We start from the raw sequence: 24,735 nt of genomic DNA, 5'->3' as shown, positions 1-24,735 counted from the left end.
CTGGATAGTAATTATCATCGGGAATTTTGTCTTTTTGTATCTAGGTCGTATGATTTCCTCCACTTTCGTTCCATAATTTTACAGTTTTTCTTTAGGTTAGTTAAGGATTCATTGTACCATGGGTTTGGTTCTTGAGATCGACCTAGAATCCAGCTGGCCGGGATTAGTGGGTCCAGGGCTCGGGTTATCCAAGAACAGAACTGTTCATATCCCTCTTCTGTGTTCTCTGAGAAACCAGGAGGGTCTGTTTTCAGTAGGGCATAGAAGTCTTCAAGGCGTAGCTTCCGCCAAGATCGCTTATAAACCATTTGCTTATTATTTTTGCTTAAAGGGTTATTTAGAGGCACAGACATGATGATCAGCCTGTGGTCTGACCAAGGGACCGGAATAGGGGCGTCTACCACCACTTCTTTCATGTTAGAGAAGATAGGGTCTAATATATGTCCTTCTGTATGAGTAGGGCCAGTAACTCGTTGGCACAGTTGAAATGCCGCTAGGTCGGCTAACAGACCCCTTATTTTGTTGTCTGATGTTGGAAATGGGGGTTGCCCAAGTCTCAAAGGGGGTAGCATGGCATCAAGCGGGCAGGCCAAACTTGGAGGACATGTGAAGCACTCACGCAGTACCCACAAACGACACACCAGGCACACCACAAAAGAGACGCAACTCCACCTTTAGTTGGAAAAGAATAATTTTAGTATTATCTCCAACCTGCAAGGTAAAAAGGAAAAATACACTGGTAATCATAACATGGCGCCAACTGGCACCCAAGCCAAGTATTTCAGTGGGGGATTATTTACATGGGACAAAAAGGGTTTAGTCCATAGTCCATAGTGTCTAGCTGAAATATAAAAGGGTTAGCATTTGGCATGTAACATCAGTGACACCTATATAAGGGAAAAATGCACTTGGCGTATTTGCCCATTAAACATGCAATCAAACATTAGGGGTAAGAACCCAAAATAGCTGGCATTGGCGACTCCTGCAAAAAGAATAGGAATCACCTGGTATTAACATTAGGCAGGAACACCTGTAATAAAACATCAGGTTTCTTCCCCCCCTCCACCTAAGGAACTATGCGTCAGGCAGGGCCAACTCAGGCCTTCATCCTCGGTAGCGGCTGTAATTACAACAGGCAGCATCCTGCATAACCCCTGTAAGGAAAGACATCATGGCATACCAGCATCCACTAGCAGGTGGGCATAACCATAGGACTCTTAAGCCACTTTCGCAAGTTCTACAGGGCATACAGAACCCCGGTGCTATAGCCTTAGGGAAAAGACCTGGGGAACATGACTCCTTAGCCCCCAACCTGCAACACAAACATCAGGTAGTGCATTGGCATTAATAACATTTGAACCAGGCTTGAATCCCACTGCACTTGGGCATCGATCCCCTAGCTTAGGCGTAACACTAGGCATTTCATCACAATGCAGCTTAGTCTACTAATCCTCCCACCGCAGGAGCAAAGGGGGGTAGTCAACCTCTCCCTACCTTCCCCTATTAAAACATTTCACAGGGGTGCAATTCTATGACCCTGGTAGCTTCACCATAAACATTCCACCAAGCCCGCCCCTGCAAGAAAGGCAATAAAAAGGAGCTCAATTAGCATTTCCTGGAACCAGCACCTGCACATCATTTCAATAGTCACGGATCAACCAACAGGCAGGAAACATCAGGTAAGTAGGCACCTTTCCTTAGGAATTTACAATCACCAGCACCCCCAGCGCGGGGTTAATCCTTAATAGGCACCCGGCCCAGTTCTGGTACCTTAAGGGGGCCAGTCTCTAGTCCTTCTGAGGGGAGGGGCAGTTCTGGGTCCCCCTCCTTGCTTCAGGAAGGCCCCGTTTCTGTGCCGGTTCTCCGCCCTCCCCGGGGCTTTACCTGCTATCTTCGGGCCTTCAGGCCCCTTGCGTGGACTTCTGGCGCCTACCTACAGGCATGCGGTTCCCTCAGTCGCGGGGCTCCTCTCAGCTCACTGGGGGCCCCGTAGCCTTTCCGTTGCCTCCGCCCAGGCCTCTCCTTACTCCCGAGCCGGGCGGGGGACTCACCGGCAGTGTGGGCACCCGCTCCGGCTGGCCTCCTTCGCCGGCCACCAATCCCTGCGCGGCCTTCTCGGGGGCTCGGCCGCGCAGCCAATCCGTGCGCGGCGTGGCGGGGGCGTGGCCAATGACGCCACCAGGCGCCCCCGTCACATGACACGGGCCTGGACGGCTTCCAGGCCTAGCGCGGCCCTCACTCTACTTCGGCGGCCCCCTCCTGGCATCGGGGGCTGCCGCGACGATGCACACCCCAGCAGGGGGGTCTCCTCACGGCGGCGCCGGGCGGCAGCGGTGATTTTCGGCGCTGCCACACAGCGCGAGGACCGGACAAGGGGTAGGCTCCCTTTCTGGATATTAAGTCCCTTCACAGTCTCCTCAGCACCCGGGCTGCGACGGTGATCTCCGGCTGCGACAAGGGGTAGGCTCCCTTCTTAATTAATTAATAATGCGGCAGACAGCGCGCTGAAACGAGGGTAGGCTCCTCCAGCGTGATTCTCCTCAGGAGAATGGCGCCATTCACAGCGCACTACTCCCTCCTCTGCCCACACAGTCCTCAGGGCCAACAGCACTTCGGGGGCCACATCATTCACAGGGCACAGTCCCTTGGGGGCACAATCCTCCCCAGGCAGCTCCACAGGCAGCAACAGTCTTTAGACATCCAGCGCTTATGGGGTGATACGGCAGTTTACGCCTGTCAGCTGTCCACAGCCCTTCACCATAGGCACCTCACAGCCCAGCGCTTCCAAATTATAGCGCTTCTCACGGAGGGGGGCGAACAGCTCCACAGCCAGTCCCAGGGGCACACTCCTCACCTCCTGGGGGGTTCAAGCCCACAGTATTCCTCCTCTTCTGGGCACCTTTTTCCCTCAGCGCTGGCGTAGTTCAAGGTCCCACGGCGTCAGGGACCTATGAAGAGTCCTCCCTTGTCAGGGGCCCATGGGGACAGCAGCGGGGGGGTTTATAGGGGTGCAGGGCCCAGCTCACAGGTCCATGTGGCGGTAGCACCTCACAGCAGGTCCCCCTCCCTTCCTTGTCCCAGCGCTGACTGACTCTCTGGTGACACTTCACCCTATTTATACCCTCCTCCCAGGCAGTGCCAGGACCTTCTAGAATGTTGGCACATCTAGCCTAAACTGGTTCTAGGGGAGGGGGTGAGCACCCTGGGTGCCAGGCTTTCCCTCCAAAACTAGGGGTAGCTGGGTAATATTATCTAGACCGCCAACCTAACGCAGTCAGGTGGCACTACCCAGGGCCATGGCATCCATTTTAAAATCACAGTACATTTTAGTCAGGTACATTTCCAAAATGGGGGATATTTTCTGTACACCATTTAACAACATTACATTTTCAACAAGGGGTCTCACACCACTCATGGCCTATACAGGTTTAATCCCATGGGGGAGACATTCAAGTTAGGGGGGTCAAAAGCGAAAAATTTTGGGGGGAAAAGGCCAAGTCCAACACGACTCCCCCCCAGCCTAAAGTCAGGGTAGCCTGATCAATGCCTTGATGGGCTTCCCTGCTTGGGGCGGAAAAAGGTGGACGCAGGCCTGCAACTACAGGAGCACCTGCAGTCTCTCCTCCACTCTGGAACCCAATGGTTCTCTTTCGCATCCCTCCCTTCACCAACAAAACCACCCCACTGGTGTTCCCTAGTGGGATGTCTCTCCTTCCTAGAGTGGGAGGCTCTAGCCTCAGGCTTGTAATTCCCTTGGACCACTCTCTTCTCTCCAAACTGCCACTGGTCCACCCATCTGGGGTCTACACCCTCAGACTGACCAGCCCTTAGGGGCGAGGCTCTCCTCCCCCTACTTCTCCTCCTAGGGTTCCTCCATCTCCTACGCTGGGGGACACCCTCACACAACTCTCTCCCCAACCTGGAGCCGAAACCCACAGGCTGAACTGGTGACAGGGGCGAGTCCTCCCTCTCCCTGCACCCACTCCCAGAATTCTGCACCCTCCTACCCGGAGAAGTACCCCTGGGAGTCACTTCCGGGGGGACTCTGATTACAGATGTCCCTCCCACCAGGGCAGGCAACTCCTGTCCCTGGCCACCCAACCCGGGATCTATGCCCTGTGGCTGAGCCGGTGACAGAGAGGAGACCTTCCTCCCTCTGCACCCCCTCCCAGAGTTCCGCACCCTCCCACTGGAAGTGGTACCCCTGGGAGTCAATTTGGTAGAGATCTGCTTTACAGGAACCCCACCTTCCAGGTCAGGCAACCCCTGAACCTGAAACCCCAGTCCAGGATCTAAACCCTGTGACTGGTCAGTCCCCCGAACCACTGGAGCTCTGATTAATGATGCTCCGGGTTCTCCTGACATGAGGGGATCCTTTCCACGAGAAGGCACACCGGGACAGCCTAGACTCCCAACCTGGGGTTCCCTAAAAGAACTCTCCAGTCCCTGTGACTGCAGTTGGGGCATCTCGGGACACCTCCCCGTCTCACTCCCTCCTTTAGATGGGATGTGAGGCCCTACAACCCGCCCACTATCCTGGGACCTAGCTGGGCTTCTCACCTCTCCCGCCACGCTGGGTCGGAAGATCCCTGCACCTCTCCTTTCTGGATCACTCCCCAATGTCTTCCCAGACGCTCTGGCACTTACCCAGAGGTCTGCCTCCCGTGCAAGTTCCCTGGGGTCTGAGAACCCGCACTGCAACAGATGGTGACGCAGTCTTGGGACACAACTCCTTAGCATGTGCTCCCGAATAACGGCATGGCACAGCCCTTCCCAATCCTCCACTGCTCTCCTCACCACCCAATCCTCCAGTACAGTCCAACACTCCTCCTCGAACTCTTCCCAGGACTGATGGGACAGCTTTCCCCTGCCCCTAAACACTAACCCGTCCTCCTCTTCCGGGGAATCAGGCACAGTCTCTTGGGCTTCGGGAGTGGGACTCCTTGCACTGGACCTACACTCGCTGCCACCACTGGATCCCACCCTCTTCGGTGAATCCAGACTCCTAAAACCACTCTCAGGGGACAACCTACCCACCTGAGCTGATCTCTCCCTGGCGAAGGCCCTCTCCGCCTCCGCCATCCTCTCCAGCGCTAGGACTTTTTCAGTCTCTAGTCGCTGCTCTTCTACCCTCAGCTGCGCTAAGCCCTCGGCATGCCTGAGCTTTGCCAGCGACAGCTGATACTCCCTCTCTTCTCGCCTATCTACCCACTCTTCTGGGGACAGGGAAAGGGATGGGGCAGTGCCCCCGGGACTGGACCCAGTGCGAGACTCCCTATCTCCGGTGTCCTCCACAGCTACTGGCGTCTCTGCCCTGCTAGACTCTTCCTCCTCCTCATCGGAGCAACTACCTCCCTGGGTTCTGGATGGGGAGCCCTCACTCTGGTCTCTAACCCACTGACCCTTCAACACTTCGGGGGGGTAGTCAGACAAGTCCCCACCAATCTCTAAGGGCTCTCCCCTCTTGAGGGCCTCATAGAGAAACAAATTCCTCCTAATGTTCCCTACTGGGGGTATCCCTCTCTCCAGGAGGAAGTCTATCACCTCCTGTTCGGTGTACTCCATCAGTTCCACTTCCTGGTAAATCAACCCCATCGTGGCGAGATACACCCGGGACACACCCTCCCAGTGGAACAAGGGGACACAATTGTCAAACACTTTCAGGAGGAAGCAACAATAATCCCCACAACAAGGCTCGGATTACCTCCAAAGCTCTATTTGCACTGTAACCCGTGGCCGCTGTGGTACTGCGCAAACACAAGTCCTATCCCACCGCTCTGCCACCAAATGTTGGAAATGGGGGTTGCCCAAGTCTCAAAGGGGGTAGCATGGCATCAAGCGGGCAGGCCAAACTTGGAGGACATGTGAAGCACTCACGCAGTACCCACAAACGACACACCAGGCACACCACAAAAGAGACGCAACTCCACCTTTAGTTGGAAAAGAATAATTTTAGTATTATCTCCAACCTGCAAGGTAAAAAGGAAAAATACACTGGTAATCATAACATGGCGCCAACTGGCACCCAAGCCAAGTATTTCAGTGGGGGATTATTTACATGGGACAAAAAGGGTTTAGTCCATAGTCCATAGTGTCTAGCTGAAATATAAAAGGGTTAGCATTTGGCATGTAACATCAGTGACACCTATATAAGGGAAAAATGCACTTGGCGTATTTGCCCATTAAACATGCAATCAAACATTAGGGGTAAGAACCCAAAATAGCTGGCATTGGCGACTCCTGCAAAAAGAATAGGAATCACCTGGTATTAACATTAGGCAGGAACACCTGTAATAAAACATCAGGTTTCTTCCCCCCCTCCACCTAAGGAACTATGCGTCAGGCAGGGCCAACTCAGGCCTTCATCCTCGGTAGCGGCTGTAATTACAACAGGCAGCATCCTGCATAACCCCTGTAAGGAAAGACATCATGGCATACCAGCATCCACTAGCAGGTGGGCATAACCATAGGACTCTTAAGCCACTTTCGCAAGTTCTACAGGGCATACAGAACCCCGGTGCTATAGCCTTAGGGAAAAGACCTGGGGAACATGACTCCTTAGCCCCCAACCTGCAACACAAACATCAGGTAGTGCATTGGCATTAATAACATTTGAACCAGGCTTGAATCCCACTGCACTTGGGCATCGATCCCCTAGCTTAGGCGTAACACTAGGCATTTCATCACAATGCAGCTTAGTCTACTAATCCTCCCACCGCAGGAGCAAAGGGGGGTAGTCAACCTCTCCCTACCTTCCCCTATTAAAACATTTCACAGGGGTGCAATTCTATGACCCTGGTAGCTTCACCATAAACATTCCACCAAGCCCGCCCCTGCAAGAAAGGCAATAAAAAGGAGCTCAATTAGCATTTCCTGGAACCAGCACCTGCACATCATTTCAATAGTCACGGATCAACCAACAGGCAGGAAACATCAGGTAAGTAGGCACCTTTCCTTAGGAATTTACAATCACCAGCACCCCCAGCGCGGGGTTAATCCTTAATAGGCACCCGGCCCAGTTCTGGTACCTTAAGGGGGCCAGTCTCTAGTCCTTCTGAGGGGAGGGGCAGTTCTGGGTCCCCCTCCTTGCTTCAGGAAGGCCCCGTTTCTGTGCCGGTTCTCCGCCCTCCCCGGGGCTTTACCTGCTATCTTCGGGCCTTCAGGCCCCTTGCGTGGACTTCTGGCGCCTACCTACAGGCATGCGGTTCCCTCAGTCGCGGGGCTCCTCTCAGCTCACTGGGGGCCCCGTAGCCTTTCCGTTGCCTCCGCCCAGGCCTCTCCTTACTCCCGAGCCGGGCGGGGGACTCACCGGCAGTGTGGGCACCCGCTCCGGCTGGCCTCCTTCGCCGGCCACCAATCCCTGCGCGGCCTTCTCGGGGGCTCGGCCGCGCAGCCAATCCGTGCGCGGCGTGGCGGGGGCGTGGCCAATGACGCCACCAGGCGCCCCCGTCACATGACACGGGCCTGGACGGCTTCCAGGCCTAGCGCGGCCCTCACTCTACTTCGGCGGCCCCCTCCTGGCATCGGGGGCTGCCGCGACGATGCACACCCCAGCAGGGGGGTCTCCTCACGGCGGCGCCGGGCGGCAGCGGTGATTTTCGGCGCTGCCACACAGCGCGAGGACCGGACAAGGGGTAGGCTCCCTTTCTGGATATTAAGTCCCTTCACAGTCTCCTCAGCACCCGGGCTGCGACGGTGATCTCCGGCTGCGACAAGGGGTAGGCTCCCTTCTTAATTAATTAATAATGCGGCAGACAGCGCGCTGAAACGAGGGTAGGCTCCTCCAGCGTGATTCTCCTCAGGAGAATGGCGCCATTCACAGCGCACTACTCCCTCCTCTGCCCACACAGTCCTCAGGGCCAACAGCACTTCGGGGGCCACATCATTCACAGGGCACAGTCCCTTGGGGGCACAATCCTCCCCAGGCAGCTCCACAGGCAGCAACAGTCTTTAGACATCCAGCGCTTATGGGGTGATACGGCAGTTTACGCCTGTCAGCTGTCCACAGCCCTTCACCATAGGCACCTCACAGCCCAGCGCTTCCAAATTATAGCGCTTCTCACGGAGGGGGGCGAACAGCTCCACAGCCAGTCCCAGGGGCACACTCCTCACCTCCTGGGGGGTTCAAGCCCACAGTATTCCTCCTCTTCTGGGCACCTTTTTCCCTCAGCGCTGGCGTAGTTCAAGGTCCCACGGCGTCAGGGACCTATGAAGAGTCCTCCCTTGTCAGGGGCCCATGGGGACAGCAGCGGGGGGGTTTATAGGGGTGCAGGGCCCAGCTCACAGGTCCATGTGGCGGTAGCACCTCACAGCAGGTCCCCCTCCCTTCCTTGTCCCAGCGCTGACTGACTCTCTGGTGACACTTCACCCTATTTATACCCTCCTCCCAGGCAGTGCCAGGACCTTCTAGAATGTTGGCACATCTAGCCTAAACTGGTTCTAGGGGAGGGGGTGAGCACCCTGGGTGCCAGGCTTTCCCTCCAAAACTAGGGGTAGCTGGGTAATATTATCTAGACCGCCAACCTAACGCAGTCAGGTGGCACTACCCAGGGCCATGGCATCCATTTTAAAATCACAGTACATTTTAGTCAGGTACATTTCCAAAATGGGGGATATTTTCTGTACACCATTTAACAACATTACATTTTCAACAAGGGGTCTCACACCACTCATGGCCTATACAGGTTTAATCCCATGGGGGAGACATTCAAGTTAGGGGGGTCAAAAGCGAAAAATTTTGGGGGGAAAAGGCCAAGTCCAACATCTGAGGTAAGATCAAAATGGAGATTCAGATCTCCAAATATATTAAAATTAGCAGCTCCTATCGCTAAAGCACCTACTAAATCCAGGAGGGCCTTAGTGAAGCTGCTATCCTGGCCTGGAGGTCTATAGATCAAAATGCCGGATAACGTTAGATGGGGGTTAATAAAGATGCTGAAACGCGCACATTCGCATCCAGCAGTATCTGCTTTCAAAAAAGTGCATTGAAAATGGGATTTAACTATAACAGCAATACCCCATCCTCTAGCTTGTCGGTTCAACGTGTAAATTGAGTAGTCCTCAGGTACAGCCAAATTGAGGACCGAGGTCATATCCTCCTGCAGCCATGTTTCCGTAAGGAACAGGATATCTAATGAATTGTCCCCAATCAGATCATGCACTTCGGCGTGGTGCTTTGCTAATGATCTAATGTTCAACTGCGCAATTTGTAGCCGTAGTTGATGGCAGGTGGTGGTGACGGGCAAGAGGGCTATAGGTTTGGGCAAAGTAAACCCACAGATACATTGCACAGAGTCCGTCATGTGTTCTAGCTGGGTTGCCCTACAGGCACTAGATGATGTGTTAAGATCCAGCAGAAACTCTCTGCTATATATCCTACCTAGCAACTCATCCTGGCCAGAGTTTCTGGCAAGAGGCGAGGTCCTGGCGCAGACGGGCGCAGACGGGCTTGCCTTAGGCGCGCCTTCGGCGCACCGTCGGCGCCCCCGCTGCGTCCGTCCGCTGCGCGTCCTAGTAGCCATCTCCTTAAATTACTAAGGGCCGCCTGACTCCACCGGATGTACTGGGGAAGTCTACTCACTTCCGGCGTACTCGGCACCCCGACCTCCCTCCACAACAATCTGACATAAAGTCAGCGGTGGACCGGGGAAGTGGCGAAGTAAGGTTTAAAAAGGAGCAAAGTGAATGACGAGCAAAACAACGTCAGTTTTAAAAATATATTGCACAGATGTAGCCTTTCGCGCTAAGCAGGTCTTCTTACAATTATTGAAGCAGAGTGACTGCAGGTTCGTCCCTTTTGTTGTCCAGCCCCGGACCACTGGAGCGCTGACTGCACCGGGTGTACTGGGGAAGTCTACTCACTTCCGGCGTACTCGGCACCCCGACCTCCCTCCACAACAATCTGACATAAAGTCAGCGGTGGACCGGGGAAGCGGCGAAGTAAGGTTTAAAAAGGAGCAAAGTGAATGACGAGCAAAAACAACGTGAGTTTTAAAAATATATTGCACAGATGTAGCCTTTCGCGCTAAGCAGGTCTTCTTACAATTATTCAATGCAATGAGAGTCTCAATGAAAGTAGGTGTAAAAGATTTACAACTATTGTGGTCGTTTTTTTTTTTTTTTTTTTAATTTTTCTTTTTAATTTTTTGGTCAGGCCGGAGAGCTTATATTTGTTGCCAGACAGCTTTCTTCAAATTGCGCTTTTGAATGCTTACATTATTTGTATTTATATATTTATTGTTCCACAACTGGCACCTGCCATGCATGCATGGTAATAAAAAAATAAATAAAAAAAATGGTGCCCACATCATGCAGTATATTGGCACATGCATGGTGACTCGCATGCGTGCATACATCATTATGCTGGGTCATTGTTGTGTCATAAAGAATATGTATGCAAACCCATTTCTTTGTGCCAATGCTAAGCCAATAAATGGGATGAAAGGCGAGTCACTAACTTGATGGGGGGAGGAGTGTTGAGCCCTGCTTTAAATTTTATGACAAGACAGGAGGCTCTTGCTATGCTTTCCTGTTATAAGTTAAAACAGAAACAGCAAGAACAAAGCAAGGAGGCATAATAGCCGCCTGCATGTCTTTAATCAGAACACGATCTGGAAAAATCTGGTGTTCCTTTTTTTGTATTTTTACTTCCCATTAGCTGAATAGTAATCTCACTCTGGGTATCGACATACAGCTCTTTTGGGATAGATGCAAAGTTTAGGATAGGTGTAATTTAATTTTGCAGAGGGGTATTGCATCTATGGCTATGCAAATACTCCCATTTTAAACAGGAGCCTGTCACTATTTACAGCCAAAAATTGCTTTATTTTTACCTTTCAGCTGTGTAGAATCTTGTAATTAGGACACGAAAATGGAACAGCCCTGGTAAATTACCCATAAGTTACCTACTGAATGTTGGCAAAGTAATACCAACATGTGTGAAAAGGGAGTTGGTAGCTAAGTGGTGATGATAATGATTCTTGTTGTCTATTCAGCTAATCATGTTGCCAACGCTTCCCACTATCCCACAAATTACGGGAAGTCTGGCTGCTCAACATCTAGCCATGTGTCCGACAGCGTAAGGTGGGTTTACTGTTGCTAACAGTAGACATGTTTCTGCTACACCTACTTGAATCCAGCCGCCATGCCTCCGCTTGTACCACTCGTTGTGTTGAAGAAATGCCTACTTTTCTTTGAAGTACATTCGCCAATTGTCCATATTGGTAAACCTACAGTCAGCAGCACCACAACAGTTTGGACTAAAAGGCCAGTAGTGTTCTAGTAACATGGACACACACATGACCACCAACAAACACTGAAACATTTACTGAGGCAGAAACATGCAAACAACGAAACACTCATGTGCCACTTGGCTACTCCCTTACATGTTAGTCCCGCATTTTGGCTGAGTTCTTAACTTTTTTCCCACTCCACACAGCATGGACAATATTCACAAACTACCTCATCAGTTTCTTCGGCAGAGCGTTGGTCACTCACGTGCCGAGTGTGCTAGGCAGCAGCGCTCCGGCATCTCCACTGTTCAGGGCCGCCCCATGCACACTGTGGCTCACTCCTGCAGCCCAGGCCACGGATCTCTACAGCAGTGCCAGCGTTTCGGCACGTGCCCTCTAACATGGATTCTAAGTGGGGGGCTGTGCCAAGGTTTTGCTGATTTCTTGGAAGCTTTCTAAAACCTCGTTGGCGACTGTATTGATAGTGTGCAATGCTTTTTTTCAGTCCACGGCTCATTTCTTCAATAAACACAGCGCATTACAGGATGTCTTTAAGGTTTTAGGCGAAAGGAACTCTACTCCGTTTTCTCGAACGATTATGCCCACACCTCCATCAGGCGCGCAATGCCCCTTGGACTCAGAGGGCTCCAGCCCCCGTGTGTGTGTCAGCCCGGGATGAGACAGCTTCCCGGGCATACACACAGCCGCACCTGAGCACTTCACAGGTCTTTTAAAGACCTTTTACTTGGTAATGAGGCTTTGAAGTCGTCCCCGCCCCCCCGCTTAGAGCCCCTGCAGCTCAACGCTGCCTTTTGTTTGAAATTTGACTCTAGTTGCGCCTCTAACCTCCATACGCCATAAGGCGGAGTACCATCCTGCATGATTAGTCTCGTCGTCGTAATTTTAAATAATACAAAAGAATGGACACAAGCGCGACACACCCACACATGGCAAGCGACACAGTGGAGTGTTGCGACACATAATTTGGAAAACTCTGTAGTACAGGGATCGGACATTCACCGAGTTTGTGTAGGAGTATCCCATCCACCTACATCCAAATATGGCCCTATGTGCTTTAAGTAATCACCGTGAAATGTTACCTTCCATGACATGGTGCAATCTATTTTAGGTCTTTCTAAACTGACACTAACTTGGGTGTGACATTTTGAGTAGCTTGTTTATGCTCATCTGTATAGTCTTTGCACCAGTTTGGAGATGAAGACTACGGAGATAATGAAATGATATTCCTCTCGCATTGCTCTCCATCTATGGCTGAAGCTGCACTGGACTTTGTAAGCTCAGCCAAGAGCAAATCAACTTTCCCCCATACCAGCTAAATATCATGATGTGGTAGTATTAGAAACACTGAAAGCACAATTCACAAAGGGAATCATAAATGTGCACCATAAAAACACTCCATCACATGGGTACAGATTTAGGAATGTTCCCAGTTGATAAACCTTCCAATGGGAGTACATCTGTAAAGCTATGCCAGTCACAGCGTTCCAGGGTTGGTCTGGGACACATGTATGACTCTTTTAGACATTGTGTTTACCCCAATGTGTAACTGTGAGCAGGGTACAGTTCTGCATTGAGGAAAGGCAGCTCGCTGTACATTTTTTCTTTCTGAACAGTAAAAACAATATTTTCAAATTAAACCCCTCTTTTTAGAGACCCCCACTATATGAAATTTGTTTTTTCTGCTTGGTCACCCCAGATTTTTCACCTTTTGCTGGCTTTAGAACACTTTAAAGAGCGTCAAACTGATACATTAACTTGCCTATAAGTGCCTAGTATATGGTACAAAATGTACACAAGGGACTGGAAGTTAAATGCCACTAGTGGTCTGCAGCACCTATTCTGCCATCCACTATTGTGGCAGTGCAAATATGGCTTCAGGCCGGCCACTGTAACAGTGCAAAACATGCACGGCGAACTGTAAAAAATGAAATAACAGGGAAAAACATCTCTTTTATATATTAATACGTTACAGCTATTTAAGCTTTGCAGTCCACAAGGTTGGGTGCATCTACAAAGTTAATGTTACAAGGTCCTGATAGTGAGTGGTAAGACTAGAAAAGTATTTTCACTTTGGGTTGCTTAACTGTCCTATATAAAAAACCAGAGTACAGATTAAAATACTGTATCTCAGGAATGGGACCAGTTAGAAAAATAATTAAATTACTATTTTAAAATAGTTATAAAAATCACAATTCAATTGAGAAGTTGGGTTCTCAATAAATATTACAGAAAAGTAACTTTTAGAAAATAATCTCGACCTGCCTGAATTGTCAGAAGGCTAATTAGCATAAGTCTCTGCCAGCTCCCAGCCTGTGCTCACTCATGAATAGGGGTGAAAAAGGTGTGAAAATCCTTCCTGGAGCAACTAATAAGCTGACCTGAATGGGTAGAGATGACTCCTCTGAAGTCCACAGTTTATGCAGGGCGGGGGCTGTGGGTATGTTTTTTGACACTGTGGTGTTGAATTGTGCTTGACAGGTCTGATGAGCCACTTGTAACACATGGGACACCCTTGAATGTGAGAGAACAGGAAGCCAGGGCAATTCTTGTGTAGTCATGTTCTATCTGTAGAAGGACCGTGTTTGGTTTTACCACACATCTGTCTCTGGGTTTCTTGTGAGCACAGTGCCTGCCTCAAACTGGATTTTAGTGTTCGATGTGGGAGGAAACTAGGATTACTCTAGTAAGCTCCACACACACAAACAAAGCCTTCAGAACCCAAGTCTAGTGTGGCAGAAGAATTTCGCCATCTTGAAATTGTGCTGGTAAATGGCATTTTGAGACTGTTTGCAGTAAGGCAAACAGGAACTGCAGCAAAAGTGGGTAGGGTTATGCACATAAACTTCTTCCACATAATTAGGGCGTGCCCATGAGTCATTCCCACCCACTAGCTAGGGTCAGGCTCAAATGTGGCAGCTGCAGGCAACCACCTCAGAACTCTTTCTTGACCTGTGAAAGATCAGATGAGGATAGGACCTGCTGTCTGTGACATGACGGGAGCCCTGAAGGACTGGACCTACTCCCTCTTGTACCCAGAACAAAGAATTGAACTACAAGGGTCGGTGTGGCTACACTGTGACAAGCTGTAGGAGGCCTTTTCCTGGAAGTACCCAACTGTGTTCACTAAAGTGGTTACCCACTCCCTTGGACCTAAATGACATTGTAGCTTATTTGTCGTTCCCTTCTACCCAAGTAACGACCTCCCAGAAACTATTGGTGTTCTTTTATAAGTTGCTTCTTTCAGTTCTGCCCACAGAGATTCTGTGTTGTTTGCTTTTTTGGTCTTAGAAATTATTTTTGAGGCATTAAGAACGTGGGTTTCATATCTTGCATTGATAGCACTGAATTGGGGAATTTCGTTCAAATATTTCACTTTATTCCATCTAATACTTTTTCTATAATCTTGGGGTAAGGTCTCGGGGCTACGCTCTTTCTTTCTTTCTTTCTTTCTTTATTTATTTATGCATTTTTATATAGCGCGGACTTTACCCGAAGGTGTCAGAGCGCTTCACTAAAGGAACAGAAATGAAACATAATGAGAAACATTACAAAAGAGCAGATTACAAAAGCATACATTACGTTACATAAGGTAATAGTGACATTTGTGAGCAAACAATATACATGAGGTAGTAAAAATTGTGAGCAACCAAAAATACATGAGGTAGTAAAGGTAATAGTGACAATTGTGAGCAAACAAAATACATGAGGTAGTAAAAATTGTGATACTCATACCAAAATTTCATTACATTAATAGCAGTAGTCTAGATTCTTACTAAGAGGGGATCATGGTAACTCTCCACCCTCTAACAACCATATTAACTACATTTCCCTAAAGTTCTAAATTAACCAGGATTTAGTCAAATATGTCCTTTTAGGTAATCTTTGCTGGGCAATCAGAAGGAGTGCGTTCATACAAAAATGCAGCCGATGATTTATAAGAAAAGTTGAAAAGTGCTCCCCTTTCTCATATACTTTCCCAAACTGAATAACTGGTTAAGTGACACCTAGCCAATTATTCTCAGCCAGTACCTCTTCAGTAAAGACGTAATCAGTTGGCTGAGTGTTAAAATCCCCACAAATCAGCACTAAATGGGTGCCCGCCTTAGTTCCCCCTATATCCCTTAAAACTTCAACTTATTCAACAAAATTCCCCCAAATTGCCTGTACTCTGGGTGACTATCCTGGGGATATATAACTTCTTTAGTGGCCATTATGAGCCTCACATGCAATATATTAGGGGTGAGGGATTTCTTACCCACATGCGCTACCTCACACTTTATCCTACATGATACCCAAGTTGCAAGTCCCTCACCGGCCGGCCTTATTTTGTTGTTTAGCTTGTACCATGCACTCCAGGAACCCACTTACACCATTTTCAGATAGAGAGCACGTTTCCTGAAAACAACATACAGCATAACTGCTGATGAAATGTAGCCACTCTCTGTCCTCCAATTAAATAGCCAAGCCTGCCAAATTCCATGATAGAATATCCAGATAATCATCCCTCCGGCATTGTTGTTCTACCCCATGAGTCTTCAGGAATACGTCATTCGCACTGTTAGGTATAACGTAGTTGCATTTTAAACAATCTGACTGATGATCAGTGATGTTCCTGCCCATTCTTGCCAGAGCTGAGGCAAGTCATGACCAGCCTTGACTTTCATCCTCGTCAGCCACTCTTCCTGTATTTAGTAGTTTTATTGATCGTGAATGATCGTTTGCTGTAATACGCAATTCAGGCAACTTGGCTTTTTTTTTCGAGTTATATGTAGCGCGAATTTGACCCGAAGGTATCAGAGCGCTTTACATGTGCACCTGTTGCGTAACACAAGGACACATTCATTTGTTTTTTGTTGTTGTAGGCTGTAGGCACGGGGAGATTAAGGGCCAGATGTAGGAAGCCTAATACCGGTCGGTAACGGCCGAAATTACCGAATTTCGGCTGTTACCGACCGGTATTAGGCATTTGAGATGTAGAGGCCTAATTTAAGGATTCGGTAATTTACTGAATCGGTAATTTAAGGAATCGGTAAATTACTGAATTCTTAAATATCGATTCGGTAAATTACCGAATCCTTAATGTAGGAAGCACTCAAGTGAGTGCTTTTCACTTGTAAGGATTCGTTATTTACCACCAACTACAAGTTGGTGGTAAATAACGAAAACCGTTAAAGCAATTTTGTGCTTTTTTAACAGTGCCATGTGGCAGACATACATGCCCTTACGGCATGGCATGTATGTGTGCCACATGTGCACCCATGCACTATTCAGGGTTCAACAGGGTGTCAATGTGACACCCTGCCACCCTTGTAAGTCTACCCCCTATTACCGATTTGGTATTTACTGAATCGGTAATTCTCCTTCATTCCTATGGGCCTCCAGGCCCATAGGTATGAATGGGGAATACCGAATCGGTAAATATCGAATCGGTATTTACCGAATTTTACCGATTCGGTAAAATTTACCAAATCATTAGCTACATACCATTTACCGATTCTAAAATACCGAATCTGTAAAATTCGGTATTTTAGAATCGGTAAATGATATTTACCTACATCTGGCCTTAAGTGATGTGCCCAGAATCACAGGATGTTGAGCGTCGTTGCAGAGACTGAAACCCGATTCCCCAGATTTTAGGTCAACCGCCCTAGCCGTTAGGCTACATCCTCTCCCCTGCTTTCTTTAGCCTCTGGTGGTTACTTACTCCTGGATTATTTGGTGGACCACGGTCCCTTGGAGGAAGTAAGTTGATAGCTTCCTTCAAAGGTGGATTAAATAACTGCAAGCTGTTCCTTTTCATCATTGGTTGGTGGAGTGGAATGACATTTATCCCCATAATGTGAAAATCATCTTGATGGTTTAGAACAAGCCTGTTTACCCTGGGTCTTTCCAGGAGCACATCTATTACCAATTCCTGGTGGGTGCGAAAGGTCTGACAGTAGTTTGAGACTGTTTAGAAACGGACATGTTTGTGGGCATTCTCAAACTCACAATGTAAACCACACACTGTAGTAGCCACTTTGCACTCCTTTTGTTGTACTAACATCTGATATGTTTCACATAGCGCTCACGCAACCTAAATCAAGGGGTAAGAGGGTTTTACAAAAAGAGGCAGGTAACAATGATGAAGGCCTAAAATCATCTAGATGTTCATATAGGCATATAGCGGGAGTATTACAAGTATCCAAGCACAAGACACAATCTGACCACTAGATTGCAGGAAAGGCGGGGCTCGGTACAGGGGTCATAGAATAAAAATGCAGCAGGATGCTGAATGTATATTTTGTTGGAAAGACTAGAACATTTGTGGACAGGATGGAGTGACTCTGGATCATTTAACATTTATCTAAAACGTATTTCTTTAGGCTCTATGGAGGTGATGGAGGGAGCTGTGGGCTTTACAAACGCTATGTTCCATTCTATGAATTCCTAGGGGGTGAAAATCCCACCATTTTAATAAACGTAGGTTTACCGCCAAAATGGCTTAGTGAGTTGAGTCCTGACTATGTTTTCTCTTGTGCCGTAGTGAACTGAATGTCGCTAACTTGCGAGGAGCAGTCAATCATGTGCATCCTTGATAAGATAGAAAAATGTTACAAAGAACCACTTTCCTTCTCTAGTGACGGTACAAAACATTAGATATACGATATGGTAGCCCTTACTCTGGTCAGGTGAAATTTTAATTCTTGACAGTATTGTTCTTTGTGTCTGCTAGAAACAAATTTCAAACTGTTATCTACCTACCATGGCTTTTTTAAGGACTATCTGATATTCATGTTTGATATCAATATGAACCATTATCAGGTCTTTAAGGGTTTGCGAAATTATTTGCATCTTGTAAAACATCTTGTAAGACAAAAGGTTATAGAAAAGTTATAGAAACAAATCAGGCTATACTTCTTATGGTGTGGTTTAACATTTAGCTATAACTTATTATGAGCAATATATTTCAAATGGATCTATGTAGGCAGAAACCAGGTCGGTGGCGTGACATCTACTGGGGCTATTTAAGTCTTGTGGTCAGAATTTACTCCTAAATGTTTCATAACTGATGAGGTATAATGTTATATATTTTTATAAATGTACTTTCATGACTTATGAGGATACTTTGTGTCATAGATTCATTGCATCTTCTATTAGTAAATTATCTTTTCATGAAGATTAAATTCACTTGATTTCCTGTGAGGATTAAATACTAAGCATAATTTGCCAATAAATGATTGCCTTGAGCTTGAAGGTACTACAAGTGTTTCCAGAGGGTGGTAATGTAATATTGGAACAAGTACATCTGATTTCTTCTCTTGGAATGTTTACTTTTTGTGTTTAGTGAGCCTGAGTTTAACATAACAACTACAGTGTTGCCCTAATTAAGGTAATGTTGACCCATCTGGGCATGTAACAAAAATAAATAAAATAATTTGTCATAACAGAAAGCTAAACTCAATTAATCTCCTTCGTTGTCAACCAGGGTGTGTTGCTATGTCTTTACGGTATAATGTAACCATTGTGTTATTTTTAATTTGTATCCACAACAACTTAATTGTATTGGTACACAATTTTGTTGTATTCTTGTGGACAGCTATAATTACCAAACATATGTCTCCCTTAATAAGCCCAGGCATCTTGCTTTTTCCCAACAATATTTTTGGAGAAAGCAGTTAAAAAATCAGTAGAGGGATTGAAGCATTGTGTAGGAATAATGAAACAATGTCTGTAGTTATTTACTCAGCTTACGAAAATCTGCTAAAGATTAACTGAGAAAGAGTTGGAAAATCATTACTCTTGAAAAAACATTCTAGCTGCTTACAGTCTAATTACCTAGATTCCCAGGGAATACAGGACTGCCCTATAAATCATTATTGCCATAGGGAACTCCGCACGTGAGGTCTTCTTCTTGTGACTAAAATAGGAGTATGTTTATATAGATGGAAGTTTTATTTTTAAATGATGCAGTAACACTTTTCTCAGTTAAAGCACCCTTTCCTTGAGAGTCTTGTTATCTACAAATTCAGTCTATAATTCCGGAGGCACACAAATAGTTTGTCAAGTAATCACGTTCTCAGAGAAGTCTCATTTTATGGAATGTCTTAGCACAGATTTGTATTATATCTTTGATTAATTTAAATCCAATGTGTTATAGCCAACAACCCACTGTATTTTAGTCAACAATCAGCTCATTTTTAGCCAACGTGTGTTTCGTGGTTTGTGTAGTTCCATCAGCACTTTGCAACTGCAATAAATTCAGTTTAAGCAAGAGTATCCATTCTTATTTGATGGTGGTTTCCCACACTCTGTTACACTGACGTCCATGATAGGTCTTTTCTCAGTGTCTTGATCATCCATCCTGTTCGGCTGCTGAGATCTTCCAGAACACTGCTTCATAAAGTCCACTGGCAAGGCAAAGTTATGTTAGTCGATATTTCTCTGACTTGGCCAACCCTTCTGTATTTTTTCCCTTATGACAGAGGTGCCACGTCTAATTTTTGCAATTACAGAAACTACTGACCATATTTTTATTTTCCACTTGCTGAATATTAGTTAGGTCTCCCGCAGTTGTCCACTTCCTGGTGCCATGAAACCCTCTAGGCTAAATGTGAGCTTTACAAAAGCTCATATAGCATAAAACGCACTGACAACATCATATAACTAGACCATACCGAGACAGGTTTGCGGAGATCACTTAATACAGACTGAGTTGTGTAGAATATTTGAAGTAGACATGACTGCACACCTCATTCATTGAATTTATAAAATGTTGATACTTCCACAATGCAATCTTAAGTGGCCTCCAAGTCAATGTGATGCAATTACACATATGAATGTATTCACTGACTCTGCAGTTACGAGACAGAAACTGCTTGTCATCATATTATCTTACACTGCCTAGTTAGAGGAAACGTGTAACAGGATATTAAAGCCTCTTTGACTGTCTAGGTAGCCATTATGTGAAGAGGCAGTTTTTGAATTATTAATGAAAGTGGAATACAATGAAATTTGCAGAAAGTTTAATGACTTCATAGATCGCCCTGGTAGTTTGATTTTTAATTTGTTGACTTTTGTATGAGATGTAAAACTGTAGTACATCTTCTCTATGTTTTCAAATCTGTTTACTGTTATTTGTAAATGTTTTCAAGCAACATTCTTTTTCATCAAACCAATTTTGCAAACAAACAATTTCCCATTCCCCACACACAAAGCCCTTCAGAGTTGGACCGTGATTTTGGTCTAAGGTCTACATCAACCAAGCATCATTATCACTATTCTGTTGACCAGGTTTTGGTGGTTTTTGTATTTGCGCATCTGGAGACACCAGCAAACTTCAAGCCCATAGATCATCTACTCCAGTAAGGATATCAAAGCATGGAAGCAAGCCCCTAGTTAAGCTCCCTAGGATTTCATTGTGCTCTTCTCCCTGTACCTGACTGAACATGTAATGGAATTGCACATTGTCAATCTCCTTGTACCTGACTGGCACATAAAGAAGGAAGATACGTCTGTTTGAATTGTGAATGGCATATTTTGTTTTCTCACAAACCAGGTTTTCTCATGTTTTGTTTAAAGAAGAATGCTGATCTGAAATGTGTGGGGCCTCCAGAGGTAGGCAACTGCTTTCCTGGTGGCAAGTAAGGGGGGGAACAAAGCAATGGTCATGAGCCACAGTACCACATGCAATAATCATAGTGAGAAGCACAGCGTATAGTTGAGACAGCAAAGAATTACCACTCTTAACATCTATAGGTCTATAGGTTCAAGGTTCACCTCACAATGCCTATCCAACGTAGGGCAATCCCAACAGATGTACAAAACGAACCCACTTTTCTATATCGCCACCAGCATAGCCCTCTTTTCCCACCCACAAATTTACAACGCCTCTCCACTACTAATGTCCGCCTGAACAGCATGTTAAGGGATTGCTCTTTATCTTTATCTCCATGTAATGTGTGCTTCTTAAGCAAGAGTCCACTACCCTACAGATGGACTGCAACAGATTTTTTCGTGCTAAGGTCAGCCATTCTGTGCAGGGCGGACCGAGCAGTGAAAACAAGCAGTTGCCCAATCCGAAGTGTGAAAATTCGCTGTGTTTATGATTACAACCAGTGCTTTAAGTGGGGAAATAAAATTGGGGGTGCTCTAAAAGGGGCGTGCCACATTTCTCAAAGGGGTGTGGTCTGTCTGAGTAGGGGCGTGGTCTAAATCAAGATAACTAGCATTGTGTGCTTAAGAAAATCATTAAGGGCCTTATTTATGAAGGCCTTGCGCCACAGATGCGTCACTTTTTCCTATGTTGAAAGTAACGCACCGGTGGCGCAAGGCCTTCATAAATAAGGCCCTACGTCGCATCCAGCAAAGTAAAATAAAATAGGCAAAAAAGTATATTTATTAAGTATAAGCCATAAAATACCAAACACATTTTTCTTTAATTATTCTCTTATTACACACTTAAGGGAAACTGTCTAATTTCAAGTAAGTGTTATTTGGTATCCCAGTAGGAATTAAACAATTTCGCTGAGACTGCATAGTTACCAAAGGCACTTGATGCTGACTAATGGTTTCCTTTAAGATGTTTGATGTCATTTTTCAACAACATAAAATATGATATAATTCAAGCATTCCACCCATCACTTTTCCCTCACTGAGAAACCCAAGTGTAATGGATTTGTCAAATCACGCGTCGAAGCGAAGTTGCACATCAGCCTTATACCTGGTACCAGTCAGTGTGATTGTATATTCCCCATCTGTGTAGAGTGTCACTGTTAGATCTGGGGGTCTCTAGTTGGCAGAGGGAAGTACCTTTGTCCAAATAGGGACCCTTACTTCTAGTCAGGGTAAGGGGGTACACACTGTAGATAACACCTGCTCACCCCCTTGGTAGCTTGGCACGAGCAGAAAGGCTTACCCCCAAGGCAATGTGTAAAGTATTTGTACCAACACTCACAGTAACATAGCGCAACACCACAAATGGACACTACACCAAGTATTCATAAAAATATAAATTATGTGATCAAGGCTCCGCTGAGCCGAAACGTCGGTGACTCTTTCTGCTAAATAAAACCTTTTTATACACCTCGAGGTCCGTGTCCGGAGTCTGCTTGCTGTGTTGCACGAACGCGCGAGTTTGGAGACAAACGGTGTACAGGAAAAATATAAATTACTTTATATAGGTTAGGCAGATCAAAACATCATAAACAGCACATACACATCACTCTGATTTTAGAAATTGTTCTCTTGAAAAATGTTCACTTGGGTAATGTGCTCTTAAAAATGTTCACTTGGGTAATGTTCTCTTAAAAAGGCTCACTTTGATAATGTTCCCTTAAACCTGGTAAATAATGAAATTGAGTGATCCCTTCGGCTTGGAGGACTCCTGCTCCTAGCGCGTGGAACATTATTTCAAAACTAATGTGAATGAGATGTTTTTCAAAAATGCCCCAGCTGCACTTGTGAAGTCACAAAATCACCCAAAGTAGCGTTTTCCCATATATCACAACTGTAAAACACCTTCTTATTACACTACAATGGATTAGTTGGGGCAACTAATGTGTAACTAGAGATGGGGTCAGCAGAACATACTCGGGTTTCATCAGAGAGGTATAGCTTGGTTGCTATGACAATTGAACATCGTACCCACAACTGGGCCTAGCCTCTTCATTTAGGTAGCCAGCCGCAACAACCAACAAGGTGATGGGAATAATTCTAACATGAATTGCTGTCAGGTTTCGGACTCATGAATCCACTGAAAACCCGTGCCTCAATCTCTACAGTAATGCACAGGATGGAAAGTGCCAACAGGTGCACAGATGGAAAGTGCCAACAGGCCCAGAAATCAGGTGAAAAAGAGAATCCCTCTGTCTTTAGAGAACCAGGGAATGGGAGCAGAAGAGCAATGGCGAACTGAAGCCCACCTCCTTTGCACAGCACTGTTTCAAGAGACAGCATCCCCTGTCTTGGTGTTACAATGGGAGGAAAGCTGACTGGCTGTAGGACTGAGGGCATGTGCTGTACAGATAATACTGGGCATATAACAAGGAATAGATTCCTTATGAAACAACTCGTTCTGGTTTCAGCATTGAGTGGTACAACAGTGACCCAGGGGCGTGCCAGGAATCTGACTGAAGGACTCGGCGCACTGCTGCAAACACACTTGTAAGTCCCACCAAACAAAGTAGGCAAGAAGCAGCACTACAACGGGCACGGTGACCCAAGAAATAGAGAGGGCGACAATGAGCAACTGCCAGGGCTGCCAACCAGATGTGAATTGAATTATAAACTGGAAAGCGAGGGCAGCTATTGAGCTAAAGTCCAGAAGAAGTCTTGAATATGGATCTCCCCCTAGTGGTGTAACAAAGGCCCCCCGCAGCCCCCACGATGCGGGGCTCCCCAAGCTCCTGAGTGTGGTCAGAGGGGGCCCCCTCCAGGTACTTTGCAGGGGGTCCCCCTCAAGTTCGTTACGCCTCTGACATGTAAGTAGCAACAAGGCGACCTGTAAAGAGAAGGGAGGCCCGCCGGTAGCGCGTGTGATCCTAATCTCCCCCCCTGTGCAAACTCTGGTTACCGGTTACAAACTCTGGTTACCGGTTACCTTAGGATGTGAAGGGGGCTCTGCGGTCCGCACTGATCTCCGGTGAAGCCGCTTTCGCCGGTGGGACGCGCCTCGGCCTCAGGTTCAGGCAGCTCCTTTCCTCGATGATGAGCGCGAGGGAACCCCAGTTGCTAGGGGACGCCTCGCGCCTCTCCAGATCCAACATAGCTCCGCCTGACGAACCTCCGCATTGCTGGGGGAAATCCTCATTGCAGAGGCACACAGAAAGGTTGTACAGGAAAATAGCCACTTTCTAAAAGTGCTATTTCCACACTTAGAATTAAAAAAACATCTTCACTAAAGGATGTGTTATTAGATTCTGAGTTCAGGGATACCAGATTCCATGTGTCTATCTTGTTGTTATGGGAAGATATGCAGGTAAACATGTCACACAGCATTCCCCATGTTATCCTATGGGTTAGATAGCCTTTCAATAGTGAAAAAAGAAATTGGCAGTATTTTACTATCGAGACATGTTACCCACACTAGTAACACCAAACAAAAACCGGGACATCTGCTCACCCTACCTTTGACCTTTGAGGCTCGAAAATAGAGCCCCTTAGAGCCCCCTTTCGAGGCCCCCCCCACAAAACTGGGGGGCTCAGCCCCCCACAGCCCCCCCACTAAAATCCCTGATTACAACTGTCAGGGCCCAAAAATCAGGGTTCCAACTATGTGGCTCGGTACAGATTCAATCTAACCATCTTGCTGCTGTCGGAACTACCTGGACTGAGAGAGTCCGATATTGGAGAGGCATGATGGCCGCCACGGAGGCCATGACGAATTAGGGGTTGGAGTTCTAGTCTTTGCGCTGTAGCTGCTCCCGAGTCTAGGAGCAGCGCGAGCGCGCCAGAAACTACACACTTCACCAGAGCTCTTAGCCGGAGAAGACGAACCGCGCTG

Source organism: Lissotriton helveticus, chromosome 11 (assembly GCF_964261635.1).
Source record: "Lissotriton helveticus chromosome 11, aLisHel1.1, whole genome shotgun sequence".
Classification (NCBI taxonomy): domain Eukaryota; kingdom Metazoa; phylum Chordata; class Amphibia; order Caudata; family Salamandridae; genus Lissotriton; species Lissotriton helveticus.
Note: the sequence above shows the minus strand (reverse complement) of the source record.